This window comes from Chenopodium quinoa, unplaced genomic scaffold, assembly GCF_001683475.1.
Source record: "Chenopodium quinoa cultivar QQ74 unplaced genomic scaffold, ASM168347v1, whole genome shotgun sequence".
NCBI lineage: Eukaryota > Viridiplantae > Streptophyta > Magnoliopsida > Caryophyllales > Amaranthaceae > Chenopodium > Chenopodium quinoa.
In genome coordinates, this window is record NW_018744858.1 from 574,628 (window position 1) to 588,943 (window position 14,316).

Consider the following 14,316-nt stretch of genomic DNA (forward strand, 5'->3'; position numbering starts at 1 on the left):
TAATACTTCAGGACCATGGGACTGACGGGTTTCTTGAAACTTATCGTCGGACCCCTAACCTTTGTCTTAGTCGATGGCTTCACCCCCCCTCCATCACCTTGTCCTTGGCTTTGAGTTTGGGGAGTAGGATTCTCACCAACCGTCTCAGAAACTGCATTTTCAATAGGAGGCGCTTGTTCAGCTGAAATTTCAAATTCATCAAGCCTAAGCTCAAACTCATCGAGTTTGATCTTCTTGCTCATCCAAATCTTTCTCCCTGTTGACATCATAAAGCTCGTCCTCATCCTCATAGAAATCATCATCATCATCCTCCATATCCTCTACACAATTACGGTCCTGTTCGTCCTCCATGAGATATAAACACCTGCCATTACAAACATAACACGTTATTAGTTGTAATATAAATAAATTTGTAAGTTATAATCAAAAATAAATTTATGAATTAAAATACAAATTAACATAGAAAATGGGCAAGTATAGGTCATTTTTATTCCATATTTGACATGTTTTAAAGGTAACTTCATTCATTTAAAAGAAAATGTGAAAAATGGGCAAGTAAGTTAATACTTTCATTCATTTTCACCAAAATAATTCTTTAAATCACCTAACCTGTGATTTAATAGTACTTTCAACGCCTACAATTTCAAAATCACAAAGAATAGTACCTCAATCTAATATTCTTTCGTTGTGGTCTGATCACATATAATTTGCTTGGTCGTCTATGTCATTTGGTACAACAAGTCTAGGAACAGTGAAAGGTGCCGAGTCATCAAACACATCATATTCTTCCTCATCCTCAACATCTCCAACGCCTAGGATTCTTATTTTGCCGGCTAGCACAATAGACCATTTTGAATCGACTGGGTCAGTTACATAGAACACTTGCTTAGCTTAAGATGCAAGGATGAATGGTTCCGCACTATCATTCAGGTGGCCAAGATCTACAAGAGTAGAGTCATCATATTTGACGTTACGCATGATAATCAACCCACTTACACTAGAAAAAAGCAACCGTGATATTACAATAATCAAGCTTCCATATTTCTTGAATTTGACTATAGTATGACAACTCTACATCAACGGGTGATTTATCATTAGCACTTGCAAACTCCCTTGACGATGCCACAAGAGTGACACCACTGTTTTGGTCGAGGAAGATTTCAAATCCTGATGCTCAGTCAACAAAGTGTACCCATTTATGTCATATCCCTCAAATGAGCGAACATCATCCCTAGGACCATAAGCAAACCACCTTACTGTATTAGTGACACTCTCATCTATTCTACCCATCACTCGATCACGAAACCAACTCAAAAACCTCTTATTAAGCAATTGCATCAATGCCCTTTCACCTTTCGATGGAAATTCATCACGCAAACTAGCCATGTGCTCGTCTAAATATGGGTGAACATCTGTAACATGGTGCAACACATATAGGTGTGCTTGTAAGAACTTATCTCAGTTAGGTGACATTCGTTTCGACCCGATTGTGCCATGACCATCAAGTCTCCCTTCATGTCGAGAAGTAAGAAGACCAATTACTAATCTCCTCACCCACGATCCCTTGAATCATACTTCCTTCTGGGTGAGCCCGATTCCTTACTTTATTTTGCAATGTACCTATGTGTCTTTCAAAAGGATAGCACCACCTCATGAACACTGGACCGCACAACTTAATCTCACGCACCAAATGAAGAATTAGATGCACCATTATGTCAAAAAATGAGGGTGAGAAGTACATCTCACATTTGCACAAAGTCACAACCACATCCGCCTGCAAAGCATCAAGTGTACGGATCAAGCACTTTACTGCATGTTGTATTGAAAAATGAACAAAGACTTGTAATAGCTTCCCTTACGTGCTTCGGTAAAATACCACGTATTGCAATTGGTAAGAACACTTGCATCATAACGTGACAATCATGGGATTTCATACTTGTCAGCTTCAATTCTCCATTTAAGGATACAAATCTTTTGATGTTAGATGCGTATCCTGATGGAACCTTAATGCCGTACAGACATGCACAAAACATCCGTTTTCTACCTTTGACTATGTGTAGCAAGCCGGAGGTAAATAAGTCTTTTCATCATTGGTTTTTCCCTCATATTTCTTCTTTGACGCATCCGTGGCCTTTCCCTTTTCCTTTCCCTTTCCCTTTCTCTTCCCCTTTCCTTTTTTCGAACTCATTTCATTTCCTTTTCCTGTTCCTTTCCCTTTCTAACCTTTTCCTGAGCCCACAATTCTGGACGAACCCCCATCTTTTTTAAATTTAACTGTGTACCCTTTCCATCCTTTGTTTTGCCTTGAATATTCATCAGCGTTCCCACAAGAGCATCACACACAATCTTCTCTATATGCATTACATCAAGACAATGCCTAACGTCATGTTCTTTCCAGTACGAAAGTTTCCAAAAGATTGATTCTTTTTTAAAGAGAGCAGCTGAGTATGCAGCTTTTTCTGTTTTCCCAAATACTGTTCGTATACCCTTAACTTGAGCATAAACTGATAAGTGGTTTATTTGACCACTTATTGTGTAAATTTAAACCCGATTTTGCGATCATTTCCCCTCTTTCTAACCCAATTTTGAATGAAAATGTTTTTTCTCGGCTTTCCCCCCTCTTGGTTTGTGTTTGTCCATGTTTTGCAGGTCTATGAGCTCAATTAGGCTGGCTTTCGGTGCATGAATCGTGTTTAAGACAAGAGGATTGAAGATTGGAGAGGGCGCTCCAGGGGAGCGGGCGTGCCCCTCTCATGGAGCGGGCGCTCCTCGACTCTAGCCAGCTGTTAGGAGCGGGCGTGCACCTCTCATGGAGCGGGCGCTCCTCGACTCTAGCCACATTCTGCCCAAGTTCAGGTGCTGTTAGGAGCGGGCGTGCACCTCTCATGGAGCGGGCGCTACTCCCTTTGAAGATTGAATCTGCCCATGCTGCTGGAACAGGGGAGCGGGCGTGCATGATGTGAGGAGCGGGCGCTCCTCCCTGACACTTTCAAATCTGATCCTTCATCAATGTACGAAACAGTAGGCTTCAAGACTGGTAGGAGCGGGCGCTCCAACTCAACTGCACGCCCGCTCCTGTCTGGGTTAGCAAACAGGTTTCAATCATAGCATTAGAGCGGGCGCTCCAACATCATTGCACGCCCGCTCCTGTCAAATGCCGTAGCCAAAATTGATTTAAGGAGCGGGCGCTCCATCTCAACTGCACGCCCGCTCCTTGCTGGGTCAGAAAGTCAGTTTCTCAACTACGGCTTGGAGCGGGCGCTCCAACATCATTGCACGCCCGCTCCTGTCAAATGTCGTAGCCAAAATTGATTTAAGGAGCGGGCGCTCCAACTCAACTGCACGCCCGCTCCTTGCTGGGTCAGAAAGTCAGTTTCTCAACTACGGCTTGGAGCGGGCGCTCCAACATCTCTGCACGCCCGCTCCAAAATGGTTTTAAAACGGGCATAAACTCATTCTCAGTTAGGAGCGGGCGCACCTACCCTTCTGCACGCCCGCTCCTACCTGTCCGGGTAAAAAAAAAGAGGAACTTATCTCTCTTTTAATCACTTTACCCATCATTTCTCACCACTCATTCAAACATTCATACTCTCTCTCCTCCTTCCCATCTACTTCCCTCTCTAAAAACCTCATATTCTCCAACTTCTCTCTTCATTTTCATTATCAAATCTCAACTTTCTTCAACCGAAATTCACAAATTCTTAATCTACATCAAATTCTCTCTCCAAAAACCATAATTTTACAAAAATTTGGGCAAAAATTTCGAAGGCCCACAAGTGGGAATTGAAGAAAATCAATAGGGAAAGGGGCAAGCTTGCTAGTAAAGGAGGAATTTGAGGAAATTGGAGGATTTTAGAGTATTTTCATACTCAAAGTGGTATAATTTTCTTCCTTACTTCACTTTCCCTCTTAAACCTAAGGGTTTTTCTTCAATATTTCTCTCAATTTGTTTATTTCATGATTGTTGTGTAATTAGTTGCATGATTAGGTGATTTAAACAAATTTTCTTGCCTTTGATAATTAAATTGTTGGTTTTTGTGGATAATTGTGGAGTAAGGGAATGGCTTGTGCATGAAAAATTAATTATAATTTGTGAATTTGTGAATTTTTGTGTGAGAATTGTTGTGTTAAGATTGTTGGTTGGTTGTGTGGAATTATTATTGAATTGTGAGCAGGTACCTTGGTTTAATTTGGGGAATTTGAAGTTAAGGAGGTTGTGTTTGTTGAATTTTGGTGCTTGTGTGAGGAGTTTTGAGTGAACCCTTTTTACTCCTTTTTCCAAATTTTGTCAAGATGGTGCTAAGATTATTTGGAGGTGCGGGAGGAAAGAAAAGAAAGACTTCCAGCATCCAAATATCCGAAAACCAAAACCAAAACCAAACTCAAAACCAAGACAATGCTCCTCCTCCCATTAGAATCCCCGAAAAATTTAAAAAGTATCACTCCGAGCTTTCAAAACTAAAAATCCTTCCAACAAGATTTTACGACCAATCAACTTGCCATCTTTTAGGGATAGATGAAGGAATTCGGCGAGTGGCCGATAATTTCGGATGGTTAAACTACCTCAAGAAGAGGGAGCTAACCTACGAATCGATCACTCTCGAGTTCCTTTCAACCTTAACCATGCGCCGAATCAATGGTGAGGGAGAGCCTCTTGAGTGCAAAATTAAGTTTAGACTTTTCAATCAAGAAAAGACTCTAACCTTAACTCGCCTCAATGAAATATTTGAGTGGCCCGTGTATAATCAAATAGACAACCCCGATAGTTTCTACCTTTCTAGCTACGAAGAGCGAAATTGGTGGAATACTATCGCGGAGTATCCTAATTTCACCACCCGGTCTAGCCACGCTAGCCACATTGTCCACCCCGTACTCCGTATATTCATGAGAATTATGGGGTACGCTTGTTTCTCGAAACAAGATCTCGGGAAGCTAACAAAAGAGGAGATCAAATGCCTCTTTATAGCTTCCCGATTTGAGGGGGACCTTGAGGGTAATGTGAACATGGGATACTTGTTTATCCAAAGGTGCCTTGAGATTAAGAGGAGTACGGAGTTTAGAGGGGAGATAAAATGTGGTGGCATGATCACAATAATTGCCAAGGCTTTGGGTTTCACTAATTGGGTTGAGCAATTAACCCTGGTGAACGGGTCCAATGTCCTTGACCTTGCCGGACTTGCCTCAATGCAAATGCTTGTGGAGATCCGTGGCAATGTCACCACATACTCTTGGTTGGTCAAGGGTAAGCACCGTTGCTTTCTCCCTAATGCGGCGGTAATGAACACCGTGGGGAACACTTGGCAAGTGCCATTTGAGCCACTCCCCGCGAATGTTCCCATCCCTGACCAACCATCTCAACCTCGTCGCCATAGTATTTCTACCGCTCCTAGGTTTTTCGGCGGCTCCTCTTCTTCTCCTTCTTCCTCCTTCGACCTTGAATCGGCTTTTCACCGCCTAAATCTTTCCAACCAAAGAATCCTCCAAGAAAATGAATATCAAAGTTATGTGTCTCAAATGACATATCAAAGCCAAGTTGAGAGGGGAGACTTTCTCCCCTATGTCAACTATCCTAACCGCCCCGTTCAAAAGGGGCCGGTTGCGGGTTGGAACAACAACCAACCCACCTACTCTTATTGGCAAGGACCTCGTAGCTCCGTTTCGGAGCTACGATCCTTTCCTCCCTACGATTATACACAACCCGGGGGTTGTGATTTTAGGGGGGACCCATCTTATTACCACGTCCCCGAGACATGTGGTAATATGACTCCCGAGGAAATCGATAACCACCCCTTAAGGGGATACTTCGGGTTTCCACCCGGGTATGATGGTGGGTGGGGCACTAGTAATGCACCGGACTACGGTCACTATCGTAGTAGCCCCAGCTATGATCTTCCTCCATACGTGGATCAACCTTCCTTTTCCGGCGATGTAGACCTCAACTATAACTACATGCCATCACCGCCTAGGGAGGATGATCGGGAGTAGCCTTTAGACATTTGTTTTTACCGTTCCCTTCTCTTCTTTTCCCATCATGTGTAACACCGAGGCCGGTGTCGAGTTCTAGCTTGGGGGGGAGATGTTTCTCATTGTGTCCATCTATCGTGGGAACGGTAATCAAATGTCTAGCTTGGGGGAAGTCTTGGGGTCTTTGTGTCTAGGGTAGTTTTCGGTTTTGGTAGGAAATGTGCTTTCTTGTGATGCCTTTTGTGCTATGTATGGAGAAATTTGAGATTGTATGTGGAATGTTTGGCATGAAAGGCTTAGTCTAGCCTTTGGGACTTGTGGTAGGATTCATAAGGTATTATGTTCTAGTTTGCATGCCTATATTAGGTTGGTTGTTACCCCTTTTCACGTTTTTATGGCACGCCTAGGCTAGAACAATTGCATATTGATGTTTTTGTCTCACTTCTCTTTATGTGTGTGCTATTTGGAGCATCTTATCTATGGCTTTGATATGATCATGCTTTGGTTGGTTTGATTGTTGGTTGGTATCATGGTTGATTGGCATTGTTCTTGGTCTTGCTTGATGGTGAATTTTGATGATGATTTCCCTTAATATCCAAATTTCTTTTTCTTATCCTCTAACCCCTCTAACATCCAAATTCCCTAATATCCAAATTCTTTAATTAGTTTCTCTTTCCCCCATTTTCAACCTTTATTCAAAAAAAAAAATAAAAATTTAAAAAGGATTTTGTTTGCCTTTGATCGGTTTGCAATGATGATATTGAATTATATGTGGTGGATGTTTGTTTTCTTTTCGTAATAAAATTTCGAGCATGGTTTAGATGCCCTTGGTGGAACATAGAATTGGTTAGTTTAGGCTAGTGTGAGAATAACTTTCCCGAATGTGCGAAACTTAAAGTCTAGGTTTGTGGTAAGATGGAGTCGCCCATATCAAAGGAATTTGAACCCCGAAAGGTAGTAATTGATCCCACATTGTTCCCAAAAGTGAGGGTGTAATATTATTTTTTTCAAGCCTACTACATTTGAATGAGTGGCAAGGATCCTCTTTGATTTAGTACCTAGATCGAGAACTTGAGTCCTGACTCCCAAGATCGCGGCCTAAACTACTCTTAGTAATATGAAGTTGTTATGTATTGTTCATTCGCACAAAGTTAAGGCATGTCATTCTTGTTTCCTTAGTTCAATCTTTAAGTTGTTATAAATAATAGTTTGTGATATAAATACCCAAGTTTGAAAAAAAAAAGAAGTAATGAATAGCCACCACCCTAGCGATGAAACAAGCTTGGGGGTGCGTTTTTGTTTCAAGTTTATTCATAGTTTGTATTTTGGGTCAAAGTTAGAAACCTCTTTAGGTTTGCTCTTAGTGCTATATATCTTAGCTTGACTTTAATTGCAAAGCACTTCTAGTTTTCTCTATGCCTTAACTTTGTGCCGTATTCCTTGAGTCTTGTAATGTTAGTAGAATAGTTGAAGCCATAGACGGTGGAGGGAGTTGGTTCACAAGCATATGGAGAGGGTATTTATCATTGAGATGTCGAGTGCTCTAAACCTTCTTGGGTCTATTTTTCTTTCGGCTCCTTCGAGGAGTCATGAGACATTATCATTAGGGGGAATTTGAACTTTGTGTTGGGGACGCGGTAAGATTGGTTGAATGGACCAAAGTTGAGTACATTCGGGAAGGTTAGCTAGGCCTCGGCTAGTCATGACCGTGGTTGATCTTAGGCATATACCTCATGCTCGAGTTTTATTGCTTAAGGATTCTCATATCTATGCATGTGCTTTTCTTTGAGCAAATTGATCTTTGGGTTTGTTTTTGGGCAATGTGAATTGCTTGAGGACAAGCATTTGGCTAGCTTGGGGGGATTTGATAAGTGGTTTATTTGACCACTTATTGTGTAAATTTAAACCCGATTTTGCGATCATTTCCCCTCTTTCTAACCCAATTTTGAATGAAAGTTTTTTCTCGGCTTTCCCCCCCTCTTGGTTTGTGTTTGTCCATGTTTTGCAGGTCTATGAGCTCAATTAGGCAGGCTTTCGGTGCATGAATCGTGTTTAAGACAAGAGGATTGAAGATTGGAGAGGGCGCTCCAGGGGAGCGGGCGTGCCCCTCTCATTGAGCGGGCGCTCCTCGACTCTAGCCAGCTGTTAGGAGCGGGCGTGCACCTCTCATGGAGCGGGCGCTCCTCGACTCTAGCCACATTCTGCCCAAGTTCAGGTGCTGTTAGGAGCGGGCGTGCACCTCTCATGGAGCGGGCGCTACTCCCTTTGAAGATTGAATCTGCCCATGCTGCTGGAACAGGGGAGCGGGCGTGCATGATGTGAGGAGCGGGCGCTCCTCCTTGACACTTTCAAATCTGATCCTTCATTGAAGCATTCTGGAGAGGGCGTGCAGCCGAAAGGAGCGGGCGCTCCCAGCTTAGGAGCGAGCGCTCCTCATTGTGGAGCGGGCGCTCCTCGCTGGGAATCCGTTTTCTTTTGACGGATTTCCCTATGTGTTTCGGGGAGTATAAATACTTCCCCTTTAGCTCACTTAGAAAAGGGGGGACAGTAGCCTAGTTTTCAGAAACCTCTCTTAGTTTGAAACATTCCTTAGGATTAATTTAGCTTAGTTTTCATCAAATCAAATCATTGTATTAGTGAAATTCAAGAATTATTCTCAAAGTTTGGCAATTTGTATTCAACATTTGAAGCTTCAATTAGTAATTTCTCCAACCTTCTTCCTTTTAATTTCAGATTTTATTTGGTATTTGCATGTTATTTAAATCTTCCTAGTTCTTGGTAATTTGTTATTGGATGATAGTTATTTCAATTGTTAACCACTTTTCCCCAATTATTGAAGTATTTAGAACCCTAATTCTTGATTGCATGTTGATAAACATGAGTTGTGAGTAGTCTTCTTGCTAGGGGTTGGGTGAAGCTCGACCTTTTGGGTTAACTATTCAAATGTGGGAGAAGCATTGATGTTTGAATTGCAATTAAATTGATTATATGAGATTGCTTGTTAGTTCCTCATGATAGGTTTAGCTACCCTTGACTAAGGAGCTTGATAGTATGATATGCCTAATTTGACATGGAAGTGTAAATTGAGTACGTCATTACTTATTGTAATTTGATTATGTATCATCTATTGCTAAACTAATGAGGAATCTAAGTTTAGTAGTGTGAGTTGTTTTCTAATTGCATGAGGTTGATTTTACATATAGTCCTTGCTATATCTTGTCTATTTTACTCCCCGTTTGCCTATTTGCCTTGGTTGAGTGGATCTCATTCCCTAGTATCTTTAATTCATTGATTTAGAACCATAGTTTGTTTGTATTCTAGACGAACACCAATTCACCAATTGACTTCGAGTTAGCTTAAGTGTAAAGATCTTTGGCAATCATATCCCGTTCCTTGTGGACCGAACTCTTACTTGTCATTATGCTTGGTTTGTAAGGTGTTTGTTAATAAATGTGTTTGATTGAGTGTGGAATGTACGACCGTTCCAACGCCCATCATAAACCTCCTCAACAGTCAATGGCCTAGGCGCAATCCCCTCATCCGCTATCCCATCGAAAGCCTTTTTCTGCCTACGGTACAGGTGATCGTGCCTAAGTAAACTTCGGGTCCGCACGTACACCTCTTTGTGAGAATGATCAAGGCGCATGCTTGGTATGTCATCAATACAAATGGGGCATGCTTTTTTTCCTTTGTTCTTATACCTAGAAAAGTTGCCATATGCAGGAAAATCATTAACGGTCCACATAAGAGCTGCACGCAATGTGACCATCTCATTCTTATGAGCATAAAAAACGGAAACCCCTTCGTCCCACATCTTTCTTAAATCGTCAACAAGTGGTGCAAGATAAACATCTATGTCTAGGTTGCCTTAGCCCCATTATTAGTAGTGAAAGCATTACATACTTACGTTTCATGCACAATCAAGGAGGCAAATTGTAGATCACTAAGAGTACCGACCATGTGCTGTGTTGGGTACTAAGAGTGCCAAATGGATTCATCCCGTCCGTGCACAACCCTAGCCTTAAATTTCCGACTTCATCACCAAATTTCCCAAACTTCATATTAATGTTCTTCCATTGCAGGGAGTCGGCTGGATGCTTCAGCATTCTGTTTTTCTTTCTTCCCTCTACATGCCACCTCAAGTTTTTAGCGTCTTTTGGTGTTGAGAATAGACGCTTAAACCTTGGAATAATGGGAAGATACCCACAACACCTTAGTAGGAGGTCCCTTGTACCAGCATTGCAACTCATGCGCTTGTAGCGCGACTTCTTGCATCGTGGACACCCCTCCAATTGTTCATATTCATTTTGATAGAGAATACAATCGTTAGGACATGCATGTATCTTCTTATACTTCAAACCAAATGGACACATGAGCTTATTTGCATAATAGTAAGACTTTGGAATTTCATTCCCGTCAGGCAACATCTCACTTAACGCGGTCAACAAAGAAGTAAAACTATTGTCTATCCACCCATGCTTCGACTTAATGTTAAAAAGTGTTAACACGACTGATAGTTTGGAGTATTTTTTGCACCCAGGATACAAAGGCTTTTTAGAAGCTTCCGATAATGACTCAAACACGTCACCTTCAACACCATGCATCATCTCATCCACCCCTTCATCCTCGACCTCATCCACCTGATCATCCTCTAATCCATCCTCATCACCATTATCAATAATATATTCATCATTCTTGTATTCCTGGTCCACACGAATCTCATTGCTTCTATCATGCACATAATTCCCATCAACATCCCCATTGTACTCTCCTTCTTCACCATGCCAAATCCACACATGGTATTTAAGCCTACACCCACGACAAATTACATTATCTCTAATGATTTCAACACTATTGACCACCTTCACATTATTACAATCAACACAAGGACAATAGAGGCAATCGACACCCATTCTACGCTGATAATTATGAAGCCCTCTCGCAAAACTCTTGAACCCCATGAAAGAATTCCATTGTATCACGTCTACCATACATCCAACCACGATCCTGCTCCATTTAGTAAATTGTCTCTAAACATAGAAACATATTATGAATAATGTATAATTGCTACATATATTATATATGTAAATCAAATTCAACCACATACCATGCATATACCATTCATATAGTAAAAAAATGCATATATGCTTCCAAAGGGTCCTTATCACTCCAACCTAACCCATCCTTAGCTTGAACGTCTGATCTCACAAGTGAATGTATGTCAACTTTCCAAGTTTAAGGAAAATCGGGTAGCATTTCCCCCCAGTTCTCCAAGTACACGATGTAGATAATTACTTACCCACATATGTACCCAGAACAACAGGGTGAGGAAATGGTAAGCCAAGATGTTCCTTAAAATCGAAAAAAAGGACATACATTTACCACCTAAGTGAGAGTAAACGTTCAAGAACAGTCCCAACCGGGGACTATTCAAGACTTTCTCCTAATGAGAAATCCTTGAACGGGTATCTAGGCATATGATGATGCAAGCATTTTATGTATTGTTGTATTTATTTGCCATTAAACAATACACAAGTTGTAATAGCATGAAAATTATTAAATGAATAAAGAGAAAGAAATATAGCTTAGTAAAGTGTATAATTCATACCAATATAGCAAGTACAATGGATGTATTCTTTTTAATTTCCCACTTGAGCTAAATATGTAGTCTTCAAGCTAAACTTGTGCTTCAATTCACATATAAATATATAAAAAAACAAAAACAAAAAACAAAACAAAAAACAAAAGTTAGTAAGTATGAACTATCATTTGTCAATTGGAAACTATGAACTATCAAAGTATCAATCTATCACGTCTATCAATTAATTAATGATCAACAACTCCACAAGTATTCAAATCTAACTATTCAACTAAATAACTAATTGCTTTAGTACTCTAATTCAATCAAATAATCAATTATTCAACAAGACAACGATATACTTATCTAATAAAAGGTCATCATTGTGATTTTGATAAATACAACAAGAACTAATCATGATTATACATACATGCTTTAACACTTTCCTGTAACAAAGACATTGATTCATAAAATACACTTTAATGGCTTTCCTGTAACAAAGACATTGATTCATAAAATACACTTTAATGGCTTCTAACAAAAAATAAAAATGCATAAAATAACCATGAAAAATTTGCAAGCTTACAACAAGGAAATAACTCAATTCACAGCAAGCCGGCATTATAATAAGCATTAAAGGAAACCGAAAAGGCAAGCTCACCAAACACTGTTCGGGGGGAGCCACCGTGACAAGAAGGCCGTTGTGGTTGAGGGGAGCCATGTGCGCTTCAATGACAAACCCTAGATTACAAGAAACCTAAAATTACTAAACTGAAAAGCAAATCAATGACAAACCCTAGATTTCAAAGGAATTCGATAATTTAAAAAGGACTAAGAAAAAATCTTACCTCGAAGCTGCTTCAATGGAGGTGAGAAAGCTCGAAGCTGCTTCAATGGAGAATAAAGAGCACTACAAGGTTCAATGGAGGAGAGATATGGAGAGAGAAGGAGGTGCAGCATGAGTAAAGCTCAGAAACCGCTTCAATGGAGAATGAAAAAATTCGGAGGTGGTGGAAGACAAGGGCGAAAATTTGGGAGGGAAAACAGAAATAATGAAAAGCAAGGGGAAATAAAGAAGAAGAAGAGGGAGCCCAATTTTTTTAAAAATTCTGTACCGGTTTAAACCGGTGCTAAAACATTATTTCGCACCGGTTTGGTTTGAGCCGATGCGAAAACTTTTCCCCTCCTTTTTTTTTTAATTCGCACCGGTTTGAACCGGTGCTAATAATATAATTTCACATCGGTTTGGTTGGATCCGGTGCGAAAACTCTTGCCCTCAATCCCGCCTATTTTTAAAAACCGGTGCGAAAAGGGAGGTGCTGATTTCAGTTTTTCTAGTAGTCCATAAACATGCTTAACAAGGTTTATTATTGCAGTAGATTAGTGATGCAACCACACATTTAATCTACCTTTAACATGCCATAATTAATCAAGGTTTAAAGATTTAAAAATTTTCATCAAAAACGAAAAACCCCTCAAAAAACATGTTTTTGGGTGGATTTTGGCTTCTGGACAGGCCTTAAAGAGTGTCAAAAACCATTAAGAACATCGATTTCACCCAAAACTCACTATTTTTAGGTCGAAATCTGGGTTCATTGGCCAAAATTAATATAAATACGAGATTAAAACTAATTAAACGAACTTCTAATCTAATTAGAAAGCAAAACCAGAAATTTAAATCCATTATGAATCACCTCAATTAATTATTAGTCATAATAATTAAAGTGAGTGCGGCTCTGATACCGCTGTTGGGTTTCGTAGCGTCTAACACTGCGCGGAATGAAACCTGCCCAAGATCCGCCCACTAATTAAATCAACTAAACATGCAATCACATAATTGAACAACAAAAGAGAGAGAAAGAGAATTGACATTCTTACCCTCGACGCGTGCTTCGTTCGCTTATGAGCTCTTACTTCAAAGCTCTAGCCTTGCAAGTGCGAAAGTCTCCGACGACTCGCACCCTCGACCCGACTCAAGCGGTCTTTATCTCGAAGGTTAGTCGGGACTTGACCACAGAAAAACTAGAGTGAACTTAAAAGTTTTCTCACTTTCAAGGAATGCCTTATTGAGTTCAACTCAAGTGATTTTTCCTAAACCCAAAACTTGGGTATTTATAAGGAAAGGAGCCTTGATCTCCCTTTTCCCCATCAATGTGGGAGAATTGCTTTTTTTCTCAATTTATTTTAATAAAAAACAAATTAAAATGCAAAGAAATCAACAAGCTCCAAATGGCATTTGGAGAGCATGGGTAGGTGAGGACCACCAAAGGGGGGGGGGTCCAAAGCTCCTTGCTCCCCAAGCAAAGCACCAAGACTAATCATCCCTATGACCGTGAGCTGGCTTCCAATGCTCAGCTGTCTACTTGCCAGCCTTGGCTGAGCCCAGCCCACACACGCAATGGCGCAACACGCAAGCCACGCAATGCGGCCTGCTGCTGCTGCTGCGTGTGATAGCGATGTGCGAGGCCCAGCTGCTGCTGCTTAGTGTTGATACGCTAGCAAGCACGCACATCACACGCACACACAACATGCTGCTTGCGATGCTTGTGTTGTACGAGTGCGATGCTTCTGCGATGCTGCGAGGGGCTGGGTGCTTGTCCTAGCATGCTAGCAAGCATGCACAGCCATAGCACGCATACGTATAGCATTATGCTTGCGATGATTGCATGCTAAGCGCAGCCTAGCTGCGACTATGCGTGTGGCTGGGTGCGATGCCCACCGCGCTAGCATGCTTGCAGTTGGTGCCCTCGCCTAGTCTATCACTCGCATGGCTA